We start from the raw sequence: 11,557 nt of genomic DNA on the forward strand, positions 1-11,557 counted from the left end.
GTACTACTGCATATAAGGTATAACTTCAGACCGTCCCCCAGTACTACTGCATATAAGGTATAACTTTAGACCGCCCCCCGTACTACTGCATATAAGGTATAACTTTACACCGTCCCCCAGTACTACTGCATATAAGGTATAACTTTAGACCGCCCACCAGTACTACTGCATATAAGGTATAACTTCAGAACGCCCTCCAGTACTACTGCATATAAGGTATAACTTTAGACCGCCCCCGTACTACTGCATATAAGGTATAACTTTACACCGTCCCCCAGTACTACTGCATATAAGGTATAACTTTAGACCGCCCACCAGTACTACTGCATATAAGGTATAACTTTAGACCGCCCACCAGTACTACTGCATATAAGGTATAACTTCAGAACGCCCTCCAGTACTACTGCATATAAGGTATAACTTTAGACCGTCCCCCAGTACTACTGCATATAAGGTATAACTTCAGACCGCCCCCAGTACTACTGCATATAAGGTATAACTTAGACCGTCCCCCAGTACTACTGCATATAAGGTATAACTTCAGACCTTCCCCCAGTACTACTGCATATAAGGTATAACTTTAGACCGCCCCCCGTACTACTGCATATAAGGTATAACTTCAGACCGTCCCCCAGTACTACTGCATATAAGGTATAACTTCAGACCAGATCCCCCAGTACTACTGCATATAAGGTATAACTTTAGACCGTCCCCCAGTACTACTGCATATAAGGTATAAATTCAGACCGTCCCCCAGTACTACTGCATATAAGGTATAATCTCAGACCGTCCCCAGTACTACTGCATATAAGGTATAACTTCAGACCGTCCCCCAGTACTACTGCATATAAGGTATAACTTTAGACCGCCCCCAGTGCTACTGCATATAAGGTATAACTTTACACCGTCCCCAGTACTACTGCATATAAGGTATAACTTTAGACCGCCCACCAGTACTACTGCATATAATGTATAACTTCAGAACGCCCTCCAGTACTACTGCATATAAGGTATAACTTTAGACCGCCCCCTGTACTACTGCATATAAGGTATAACTTTACACCGTCCCCAGTACTACTGCATATAAGGTATAACTTTAGACCGCCCACCAGTACTACTGCATATAAGGTATAACTTCAGAACGCCTCCAGTACTACTGCATATAAGGTATAACTTTAGACCGTCCCCCAGTACTACTGCATATAAGGTATAACTTCAGACCGCCCCCAGTACTACTGCATATAAGGTATAACTTTAGACCGCCCCCAGTACTACTGCATATAAGGTATAACTTCAGACCGTCCCCCAGTACTACTGCATATAAGGTATAACTTTAGACCGTCCCCCCAGTACTACTGCATATAAGGTATAACTTTAGACCGCCCACCAGTACTACTGTATATAAGGTATAACTTCAGAACGCCCTCCAGTACTACTGCATATAAGGTATAACTTTAGACCGACCCCAGTACTACTGCATATAAGGTATAACTTTACACAGATCCCCCAGTACTACTGCATATAAGGTATAACTCAGACCGTCCCCCAGTACTACTGCATATAAGGTATAACTTCAGACTGTCCCCCAGTACTACTGCATATAAGGTATAACTTTAGACCGTCCCCCAGTACTACTGCATATAAGGTATAACTTCAGACCGTCCCCCAGTACTACTGCATATAAGGTATAACTTCAGACCGTCCCCAGTACTACTGCATATAAGGTATAACTTCCCAGACCGTCCCCAAGTACTACTGGGGCTGCATATAAGGTATAACTTCAGACCGATCCCCCAGTACTACTGCATATAAGGTATAACTTCAGACCGCCCCCAGTACTACTGGATATAAGGTATAACTTCAGACCGTCCCCCAGTACTACTGCATATAAGGTATAACTTCAGACCGTCCCCCAGTACTACTGCATATAAGGTATAACTTTAGACCGTCCCCAGTACTACTGCATATAAGGTATAATCTTTAGACCGCCCCCAGTACTACTGCATATAAGGTATAACTTCAGACCGTCCCCAGTACTACTGCATATAAGGTATAACTTCAGACCGTCCCCAGTACTACTGCATATAAGGTATAACTTCAGACCGTCCCCCAGTACTACTGCATATAAGGTATAACTTCAGACTGTCCCCCAGTACTACTGCATATAAGGTATAACTTCAGACCGGTCCCCCAGTACTACTGCATATATGTATACCCCAGACCGTCCCCCAGTACTACTGCATATAAGGTATAACTTCAGACCGTCCCCCAGTACTACTGCATATATGTATAACTTTAGACCGCCCCCAGTACTACTGCATATAAGGTGTATGACTTTAGACTAGATCCCCCAGTAATACTGCATATAGATTATAACTTTCAGACCGTCCCCAGTACTACTGCATATAAGGTATAACTTCAGACCGTCCCCAGTACTACTGCATAAGGGTATAACTTTAGACCGTCCAGTACTACTGCATATAAGGTATAACTTCAGCACCGTCCCCCAGTACTACTGCATATAAGGTATAACTTTAGACTACCCTTAAAGTACTACTGCATATAAGGTGTAACTTTAGACCGTCCCCCAGTACTACTGCATATAAGGTATAACTTCAGACCGTCCCCAGTACTGCTGCATATAATGTATAACTTCAGACCGCCCCCCAGTACTACTGCATATAAGGTATAACTTCAGACCGTTCCCCAGTACTACTGCATATAAGGTATAACTTTAGACCGTCCCCCAGTACTACTGCATAGACCGCCCCCCAGTACTACTGCATATAAGGTATAACTTCAGACCGTCCCCCAGTACTACTGCATATAAGGTATAACTTTAGACCGTCCCCAGTACTACTGCATATAAGGTATAACTTAGACCGTCCCCGTACTACTGCATATAAGGTATAACTACAGACCTTCCCCATTATACTGCATATAAGGTATAATCCTTAGACCGCCCCGTACTACTGCATATAAGGTATAACTTTAGACCGTCCCCCAGTACTACTGCATATAAGGTATAACTTAGACCGCCCCCCGTACTACTGCATATAAGGTATAACTTTACACCGTCCCCAGTACTACTGCATATAAGGTATAACTTTAGACCGCCCACCAGTACTACTGCATATAAGGTATAACTTCAGAACGCCCCTCCAGTACTACTGCATATAAGGTATAACTTTAGACCGTCCCCCGTACTACTGCATATAAGGTATAACTTTACACCGTCCCCCAGTACTACTGCATATAAGGTATAACTTTAGACCGCCCACCAGTACTACTGCATATAAGGTATAACTTCAGAACGCCCTCCAGTACTACTGCATATAAGGTGTAACTTTAGATAGATCCCCAGTACTACTGCATATAAGGTATAACTTCAGACCGTCCCCCAGTACTACTGCATATAAGGTATAACTTTAGACCGTCCCCGTACTACTGCATATAAGGTATAATCTCAGACTGTCCCCCAGTACTACTGCATATAAGGTATAACTTAGACCGTCCCCAGTACTATTGCATATAAGGTATAACTTCAGACCGTCCCCAGTACTACTGCATATAAGGTATAACTTCAGACCGTCCCCAGTACTACTGCATATAAAGTATAACTTAGACCGTAGCACTACTGCGTCCCCCAGTACTACTGCATATAAGGTATAACTTCAGACCGTCCCCCAGTACTACTGCATATGGGGTATAGCAGACCGTCCCCCAGTACTACTGCATATAAGGTATAACTTCAGACCGTCCCCAGTACTACTGCATATAAGGTATAACTTCAGACCAGATCCCCCAGTACTACTGCATATAAGGTATAACTTTAGACCGCCCCCAGTACTACTGCATATAAGGTATAACTTCAGACCGTCCCCCAGTACTACTGCATATAAGGTATAACTTCAGACCGTCCCCAGTACTACTGCATATAAGGTATAACTTCAGACCAGTCCCCCAGTACTACTGCATATAAGGTATAACTTTAGACCGCCCCCAGTACTACTGCATATAAGGTATAACTTCAGACCGTCCCCAGTACTACTGCATATAAGGTATAACTTCAGACCGTCCCCCAGTACTACTGCATATAAGGTATAACTTCAGACCGTCCCCCAGTACTACTGCATATAAGGTATAACTTCAGACCGTCCCCCAGTACTACTGCATATAAGGTATAACTTTAGACCGTCCCCCAGTACTACTGCATATAAGGTATAACTTTAGACCGCCCCCAGTACTACTGCATATAAGGTATAACTTCAGACCGTCCCCCAATTACTACTGCATATAAGATATAATACAGACCGTCTACAAAGTACTACTGCATATAGGTCATAACTTTAGACCGTCCCCCGTACTACTGCATATAAGGTATAACTTTAGACCTTCCCCCAGTACTACTGCATATAAGGTATAACTTTTAGACCGCCCCCAGTACTACTGCATATGGGTATAACTTTAGACCGTCCCCCAGTACTACTGCATATAAGGTATAACTTTAAGGGCCTTCCCCATTCTACATGCGTATAAGGTATAACTACACCGTCCCCAGTACTACTGCATATAAGGTATAACTTTAGACCGCCCACCAGTACTACTGCATATAAGGTATAACTTCAGAGACGCCCTCCAGTACTACTGCATATAAGGTATAACTTTTAGACCGCCCCCATTCACTACTCATATAAGGTATAACTTTACACCGTCCCCCAGTACTACTGCATATAAGGTATAACTTTAGACCGCCCACCAGTACTACTGCATATAAGGTATAACTTCAAACGCCTCCAGTACTACTGCATATAAGGTATGGCTTTAGACCGTCCCCCAGTACTACTGCATATAAGGTATAACTTCAGACCGCCCCCAGTACTACTGCATATAAGATTATAACTTTAGACCAGATCCCCCAGTACTACTGCATATAAGGTATAACTTCAGACCGTCCCCCAGTACTACTGCATATAAGGTATAACTTCAGACCGTCCCCAGTACTACTGCATATAAGGTATAACTTCAGACCGTCCCCCAGTACTACTGCATATAAGGTATAACTTTAGACCCAGTCCCCCAATTACCTACTGCATATAAGGTATAACTTCAGACTTAGATCCCCCAGTACTACTGCATATAAGGTATAACTTCAGACCGTCCCCCAGTACTACTGCATATAAGGTATAACTTCAGACCGTCCCCCAATTACTACTGCATATAAGGTATAACTTCAGACCCAGATCCCCCCAGTACTACTGCATATAAGGTATAGCTTTAGACAGCCCCCCAGTACTACTGCATATAAGGTGTAACTTCAGACCGTCCCCCAGTACTACTGCATATAAGGTATAACTTCAGACCGTCCTAGTACTACTGCATATAAGGTCATAACTTTTAGACCAGATCCCCCAGTACTACTGCATATAAGGTGTATAGCTTTAGACTAAGCCCCCAGTACTACTGCATATAAGGTATAACTGGACAGATCCCCCAGTACTACTGCATATAAGGTATAACTGGACAGATCCCCCAGTACTACTGCATATAAGGTATAACTTCAGACCGTCCCCAGTACTACTGCATATAAGGTATCCAGACATTGAGTACTACTGGGACCAAGTCCCCCAGTACTACTGCATATAAGGTATAACTTTAGACAGATCCCCCAGTACTACTGCATATAAGGTATAACTTTAGACCGCCCCCCAGTACTACTGCATATAAGGTATAACTTCAGACCTCCCCCAGTACTACTGCATATAAGACTGTAACTTCAGACAGTCCCCCCAGTATCTGCATATAAGGTATAACTTTAGACCGTCCCCCAGTACTACTGCATATAAGGTATAACTTCAGACCGTCCCCCAGTACTACTGCATATAAGGTATAACTTCAGACCGTCCCAGTACTACTGCATATAAGGTATAACTTCAGACCGTCCCCCAGTACTACTGCATATAAGGTATAACTTCAGACCGTCCCCCAGTACTACTGCATATAAGGTATAACTTCAGACCGATCCCCCAGTACTACTGCATATAAGGTATAACTTTAGATAACTGCTTTAGACCAGATCCCCCAGTACTACTGCATATAAAGGTATAACTTCAGATAGATCCCCAGTACTACTGTATATAAGGTATAACTTCAGACCGATCCCCCAAGGTACTACTGCATATAAGGTATAACTTCAGACCAGATCCCCCAGTACTACTGCATATAAGATATAATAGACCAGATCCCCCAGTACTACTGCATAAGTATCTCCCCAGTCCCCAAGTACTACTGCATATAGGTATAGCTTTAGATCCCCCAGTACTACTGCATATAAGGTATAACTTTAGACCGTCCCCCAGTACTACTGCATATAAGGTATAACTTCAGACCAAGATCCCCCCAGTACTACTGTATATAAGGTATAACTTCAGACCGTCCCCCAGTACTACTGCATATAAGGTATAACTTTAGACCGCCCCCCGTACTACTGCATATAAGGTATAACTTTACACCGATCCCCAGTACTACTGCATATAAGGTATAACTTTAGACCGCCCACCATGCACTACTGCATATAAGGTGCGCTTCAGAACGCCCTCCAGTACTACTGCATATAAGGTATAACTTTAGACCACCCCCCGTACTACTGCATATAAGGTATAAACTTTACACCGTCCCCCAGTACTACTGCATATAAGGTATAACTTTAGACCGCCCACCAGTACTACTGCATATAAGGTATAACTTCAGAGATGCCCTCCAGTACTACTGCATATAAGGTATAACTTTAGACCGTCCCCCAGTACTACTGCATATAAGGTATAACTTCAGACCGCCCCCAGTACTACTGCATATAAGGTATAACTTTAGACCGTCCCCAGTACTACTGCATATAGGTATAACTTCAGACCGTCCCCCAGTACTACTGCATATAAGGTATAACTTTCAGACCGTCCCCCAGTACTACTGCATATAAGGTATAACTTCAGACCGTCCCCCAGTACTACTGCATATAAGGTATAACTTTAGACCGTCCCCCAGTACTACTGCATATAGATTATAACTTCAGACCGACCCCGTACTACTGCATATAAGGTATAACTTTCAGACCGTCCCCCAGTACTACTGCATATAAAGGTATAACTTCAGACCAGATCCCCCCAGTACTACTGCATATAAGATTATAACTTCAGACCAGTCCCCCAGTACTACTGCATATAAGGTATAACTTTAGACCGCCCCCAGTACTACTGCATATAGGTATAACTTCAGACAGATCCCCCAGTACTACTGCATATAAGGTATAACTTCAGACCGTCCCCCAGTACTACTGCATATAAGATTATAACTTCAGACCGTCCCCAGTACTACTGCATATAGGTATAACTTCCAGTACTACTGCATATAAGGTATAACTTCAGAATAGATCCCCCAGTACTACTGCATATAAGGTATAACTTTAGACCGCCCCCAGTACTACTGCATATAAGTATAACTTCAGACCGTCCCCCAGTACTACTGCATATAGATTATAACTTCAGACCGTCCCCCAGTACTACTGCATATAGTGTATAACTTTAGACCGTCCCCCAGTACTACTGCATATAAGGTATAACTTTAGACCGCCCCCAGTACTACTGCATATAAGGTATAACTTCAGACCGTCCCCCAGTACTACTGCATATAAGGTATAACTTTAGACCGTCCCCCAGTACTACTGCATATAAGGTATAACTTCAGACCGTCCCCCCAGTACTACTGCATATAGGTATAACTTTAGACAGTCCCCCAGTACTACTGCATATAAGGTATAACTTCAGACAGAATCCCCCAGTACTACTGCATATAGGTATAACTTCAGACCGTCCCCCAGTACTACTGCATAAAGGTATAACTTTCAGACCGTCCCCCAGTACTACTGCATATAAAGGTATAACTTCAGACCGTCCCCCAGTACTACTGCATATAAAGGTATAACTTTAGACCGATCCCCCAGTACTACTGCATATAAAGGTATAACTTTAGACCAGATCCCCAGTACTACTGCATATAAGGTATGGCTTCAGACCGTCCCCCAGTACTACTGCATATAAGGTATAACTTCAGACCGTCCCCCAGTACTACTGCTTTAACTTCAGACCGATCCCCCAGTACTACTGCATATAAGGTATAACTTCAGACCAGTCCCCCAGTACTACTGCATATAAGGTATAACTTTAAGACTGTCCCCCAGTTACTACTGCATATAAGGTATAACTTTAGACCAGATCCCCCAGTACTACTGCATATAAGTATAACTTTAGACCGTCCCCCAGTACTACTGCATATAGGTATAAACTTCAGACAGATCCCCCAGTACTACTGTATATAAGGTATAACTTCAGACCGTCCCCCAGTACTACTGCATATAAGGTATAACTTAGGCCGTCCCCCAGTACTACTGCATAAAGGTATAACTTCAGACTTAGATCCCCCAGTACTACTGCATATAAGGTATAACTTCAGACCGTCCCCCAGTACTACTGCATATAAGATATAACTTTAGGTCCCCCAATTGCTACTGCATATAAGGTATAACTTTAGACCGTCCCCATTACTACTGCATATAAGGTATAACTTCAGACCGTCCCCCAGTGCTACTGCATATAAGGTATAACTCAGACCTTCCCCAGTACTACTGCATATAAGGTATAACTCAGACCGTCCCCCAGTACTACTGCATATAAGGTATAACTTTAACCGTCCCCCAAGTACTCTACTGCATATAAGGTATAACCAGACCAGATCCCCCCAGTACTACTGCATATAAAGGTATAACTGAATAGATCCCCAGTACTACTGCATATAAGGTGCTGATCACATGTTTCATGAACTGAAATAAGATTCAGAAATGTTCCATACGCACAAAAAGCTCAAATTGTGCAGAACTTTATTTACGTCCTGTCAGTGAGCATTTTCTCATTTTGCCAAGATAATCCATCCACCTGACAGGTGTGGCATATCAAGACGCTGATTAAACAGCGTAAAGGCCATTCTAAAATGTATTACAGATGTCTCAAGTTTTGAGGGAGTTGGCATGCTGACTGCAGGAATGTCCACCAGAGTTGTTGCCAGAGAATTGAATGTTCATTTTTCTTCCATAAGCCGCCTCAGCGTCGTTTTAGAATTTGGCAGTACGTCCAACTGGCCTCACAATGTAACGCACGCCAGCCAGGACCTCCACTTCCTGCTTCTTCACTTACAACGGGATCGTCTGAGACCAGCCACCCAGACAGCTGATGAAACTGAGGAGTAGGTTTGAGTAGAAACCCGAAGAATTTCTGCACAAACTGTCAGAAACCATCTCAGGAAAACTCATCTGCGTGCTCGACGATCCTCACCAGGGTCTTGAACTGACTGCAGTTTGGTGTCGTGCCCGACCATCTTCGATGGCCACTGGCACTTTGGAGAAGTGTGCTCTTCACAGACGAATCCCTGTTTCAACTGTACCGGGTAGATGGCAGGCAGACAGCGTGTGTGGTGTTGTGATGTGAGCAATTTGCTCATGTCAACGTTGTAGACAGAGTGCTCCATGGTGGCGGTGGGGTTATGGTATGGGCAGGCATAAGCTACGAACTGAGAACACGGTTGCATTTCATCAATGGCAATTTGAATGCACAGAGATATAACTGTAACGAGATCCTGAGGCCCATCGCCCCGTGCCATTCATCCACAGCCACCACCTCATGTTTCAGCATGATAATGCACAGCCCATGTCACAAGGATCTGGACACAATTCCTGGAAACTGAAAATGTCCCAGTTCTTCCATGGCCTGCATATTCACCTGACATGTCACCCATTGAGCATGTTTGGGATGCTCTGGATCGATGTGTACGACAGCGTGTTCCAGTTCCCGCCAATATCCAGTAACTCGCACAGTCATTGAAGAGGAGTGGGACAACATTCCACAGGCCACAATCAACAGCCTGATCAACTCCATGCGAAGGAGATGTCGCGCTGCATGAGGAGCAAATGGTCACACCAGATACTGACTGGTTTTCTGATCCACGTCCCTACCTTTTTTGTTAAGGTATCTGTGACTAAGAGATGCATGTCTGTATTCCCAGTCATGTGACATCCATAGATTTAGTGTCTAATGAATCCATCTAAATTGACTGATTTCCTTATATGAACTGTAAATCTTTGGAATTGTTGCATGTTGCATTTATATTTTTTTTTCAGTGTAGTTTATTGTCTAGATTCCAATGTTTGCTTGCGAGCTGGATGACTGCTCTGTTGCTATTTTGTAGAAAGCTTTTGTTGAAACTAGCCAGATGGCCACTGCTAGATAACTACATAGCAAGATGACTAGGAAACAATTTGATTCATTCTCTATAATCCCATACTGCCAGGCCATAGCCAAATGTTTAGCTAGGTACAGTAGTTAATGTTAGCATATTATGCTAGCTAGCCAATGGCCATGAAGTTGAGCCAATGGCCATAGGAAGATAGGCCAATGGCCATAGAGGGAAGATTGAGCCAATGGCCATGGGGGAAGTTGAGCCAATGGCCATGGGGAAGTTGAGCCAATGGCCATGGGGAAGTTGAGCCAATGGCCATGGGGAGAAGTTGAGCCAATGGCCATGGGGAGAAGTTGAGCCAATGGTCATGGGGGAAGTTGAGCCAATGGTCATGGGGGAAGTTGAGCCAATGGCCATGGGGAAGTTGAGCCAATGGCCATGGGGGAAGTTAGAGCCAATGGCCATGGGAAGTTGACCAATGGCCATGGGGGAAGTTGAGCCAATGGCCATGGGGAAGTTAGCCAATGGCCATGGGGGAAGTTGAGCCAATGGCCATGGGGAAGTTAGGCCAATGTCCATGGGGAAGTTGAATGGCCCATGGGGAAGTTGAGCCAATGGCCATGGAGGTTGAGCCAATGGCCATGGGGAAGTTGGGCCAATGGTCATGGGGAAGTTAGGCCAATGGCCATGGGGGAGATGAGCCAATGGTCATGGGGAAGTTGGGCCAATGGCCATGGGAAGTTAGGCCAATGGCCATGGGGAAGTTGAGCCAATGGCCATGGGGGAAGTTGAGCCAATGGCCATGGGGGAAGTTGAGCCAATGGCCATGGGGGAAGTTGAGCCAATGGCCATGGGGGAAGTTGAGCCAATGTAAGTGTTTTCTTCCCCAGTGTCATGCAAGGCATTATCTCTGAGATATGAGGTAACAGGGCCTGGATTACGTTAAAAGTGTTGTTTTTGAAAGGTTGTTTTTAAGCTTTTAAAAGATGCTTACAATATTAGAAGAGAAAAAGTGATTGTGTTGAATTGTGGGAAATAAAGATAGACATGGTTTTAAAAGGTAGTAATATTTCATTGAGTACAGAAATGTGTAGACAGCTTAATTTACCCTGTCCACGTAGCTCAACCACCCCATACCCGGGTTGTGCCAAGAGACAGCTTTGTGGAAAAGCTATGATTTCAAAACTGTAATGTTTCCAGAGATACACAACATCCTGAAATATATGTAGATACCTTTGTTAGAAATAATACTATATTTCCCTTGACAGAATGATGC

General features: G+C 43.9%; 1 long non-coding RNA gene across 7 annotated transcripts; it reads left to right on the forward strand.

The window, feature by feature from the left end:
• On the forward strand, positions 1-6,831 carry LOC127919515 (uncharacterized). 7 transcript variants are annotated; one of them, XR_008103192.1, is made up of 5 exons: positions 1-216; positions 255-454; positions 5,689-5,728; positions 5,848-5,887; positions 6,780-6,831. It is a non-coding gene; the product is annotated as an uncharacterized LOC127919515 (long non-coding RNA). The 7 variants fall into 7 exon arrangements; XR_008103191.1 differs by lacking the exon at positions 5,848-5,887 and adding an exon at positions 5,926-5,965; XR_008103193.1 differs by lacking the exon at positions 5,848-5,887 and adding an exon at positions 5,966-6,005.
• Positions 6,832-11,557: the final 4,726 nt, after the last annotated feature.

Source organism: Oncorhynchus keta, unplaced genomic scaffold (assembly GCF_023373465.1).
Source record: "Oncorhynchus keta strain PuntledgeMale-10-30-2019 unplaced genomic scaffold, Oket_V2 Un_contig_16862_pilon_pilon, whole genome shotgun sequence".
NCBI lineage: Eukaryota > Metazoa > Chordata > Actinopteri > Salmoniformes > Salmonidae > Oncorhynchus > Oncorhynchus keta.